The 2,419-nt window shown below is 43.1% G+C and overlaps 1 non-coding gene across 1 annotated transcript; it reads right to left on the reverse strand.

Moving 5' to 3' along the window:
* Positions 1-1,975: 1,975 nt before the first annotated feature.
* Positions 1,976-2,082, reverse strand: LOC112086254. Its single transcript, XR_002899376.1, has one exon. It is a non-coding gene; the product is annotated as a small nucleolar RNA R71 (small nucleolar RNA).
* Between the last annotated feature and the right edge of the window lie 337 nt (positions 2,083-2,419).

A 2,419-nucleotide genomic window follows, 5' to 3' on the forward strand; every position in this document is an offset into this window, starting at 1 on the left:
CACATGAAGATGGATCGAAGACTAGGGTTCATGCATGTTTTTGACGTGTTCTTCACGAGATCTTCATTTGGATCTGGACTCACGTGCACTCCTCGACATGAAGACCTCGGCTTCACTCTCCGACACACCGTGGCACTCGCCCATCAACCCAAGAACGCGGTTCAGTACCCGGTTTGTTCCGGGCTGACCCGCAACACTTTACCTTTGCTATATATACATTTTGAGACTAAAAACCTAATCATCTTATCTCTTATCTGTTTTTGGCTTTAAGAACTTACCTCTTTTGTGAAACTTGAGGAGTCGAATCCGATATCTCATTTTTGCATCAGGAATCTTGTTCTTTCTTTATTTTCTTTTGTCATCTATCATTAAACTCCTCATCATGACTAGCTACACGTCTTGAAAAAGACTTAATGAGCTCGTTATGATTAGTGAGTAGTCGTTTAAGCGGCTTTAGATGAGTAGATTAGGGTGCTTTCAAGGTAGATTAGTGGGTTTAGGTGTCTAATCTTGCATGTTTCATTCCTTAACCGACGAGATCTCTAGGCTGGATCCAAGCACATCACTTGAGGTTCAGATCTGAGACATATCTCGCATCAAAAGTGTTTGTAGAAATGTCTGAACCACTCGGTTAAGGGTTTAAGAGTCTTTCATCGCGGGGGTGATAGTTTGTTCTCTTAAATGACATTTTTGAACTGATTCTTATTGCTGATTGATTCGATGCTTCTCAAAAGACATTTTTGGTATGAAGGAGAATCAGTTTAGATGCTTAATACTTTCATGAGAAGATTAACATGCCTTGAGTTCAAAGTTAAATGAAACCGCTTGATGTTTTGATTCATTAACCAACTAGTTGAACTTGGAAGCACCCGAGTCAAGTATCTCGTCTAAAGTCCCTTGCTTTATTGCATATTATCATCATCTGAATCGTTTAGTTATTATTTGCATCCTGTCTCTGTCTAGATCTAATCATTTGCTTTACCTTTCATGCTTAGTCGTTTGTTACGTAGCTTAGTTCAAAACATTCACCTTTTGTCTTGACTTAAATGAACAAACATCATAGTCTAGTGTCTTGTTGACTTGTCTGGATTGATACCTCTTTGTGCTACTTCGACAAAGGGGATTGATAGTCCTGAGACCTAAAAAACCATATCTATCAATTGGCGCCGTTGCCAACTTGTCGGAGCATTAGTCTTTTGTTTGTTCTTGAGTTCAAGATTTTACCTTTCTTTGTTTTACTAACTTCCTTGCAAGTTCTTGTGTTGCTTTCAGGTGCATGAAAACCAGGTCTCGGAGCACAGAACCGCCTCTACCGTACGACGACAACATCAACCGGATTGAGAGGCGAGCTCGCGAGAGGGAACAGCATTTTGAAAGGCTTGGAATGGCAGAACAGAAAAGGATCGAGCAACAGGCTCAAGAAACCGAGCACCAGGCTCATGCTAATCAGGCGCAGGCAGGCAGGAATGAACAACAAGCTTATGTTAACCAACAACAGGCTCAGAGGAACGAAAGGCTTGCTCAGCAAAACCAACAACAAGCTAATAGAAACGAGCAACAAGCCCACCATGTTCATCCGCCACCGCCACAAGCTCAGAGACAACCTCATCCGGTCTTTGTTGGAGAGAACGACCGAGCTAATGCGCACCAATACCGAGCTGGGATTCAAGCTCCACCGGTTCAAAATAACAACTTTGAAGTTAAAGCTTCCCTCCTCAACATGGTGCAGAACTCAAAGTTCCACGGTCTAGCCGGAGAAGACCCTCTTGAGCATCTAGATCAGTTTGATCGGGTTTGCGACCTAACTAAGATCAATGGTGTCTCGGAAGATAGCTTCAAGCTACGCTTGTTCCCATTCAGCCTCGGTGATAAAGCTCACCAGTGGGAAAAGAACCTCCCGAGGGGTTCTATACAAACATGGGAGCAGTGTAAACTGGTGTTCTTATCAAAGTTCTTTTCCACATCACGCACGGCTAAGCTCAGAAACCAGATATCAAGCTTCACGCAGCACAATAACGAGAGCTTTAGCGAAGCTTGGGAACGGTTTAGAAGCTACACTAACCAATGCCCCCACCACGGCTTCTCAGAGGCATCCCTCTTGAGTACTTTATACCTAGGTGCACTCCCCAAGATCAGAAACCAACTCGATACAGCTTCAAATGGAAATTTTCTTGGGAAAGAGATCAATGCGGCAATGGAACTAGTCGAGAACCTAGCCATGTCTAATGATACTTATGGCGAGGACTTTGATAGAGCAAACCGTACAGAGGGCTCTGGTGAAGAACAACGTATGAAAAAGGATATCAGAGAGCTTCAGAGCAAGCTTGACAAAGTTCTGATGGCGACTCAAAAGCCAATACACTTTGTAGGCGAATTTGATGAGCAAGAGCCAAGTTTTGACAATGTTAATGAAGATGGT

The sequence above is a fragment of the Eutrema salsugineum genome, unplaced genomic scaffold (genome assembly GCF_000478725.1).
Source record: "Eutrema salsugineum unplaced genomic scaffold, Eutsalg1_0 scaffold_21, whole genome shotgun sequence".
NCBI lineage: Eukaryota > Viridiplantae > Streptophyta > Magnoliopsida > Brassicales > Brassicaceae > Eutrema > Eutrema salsugineum.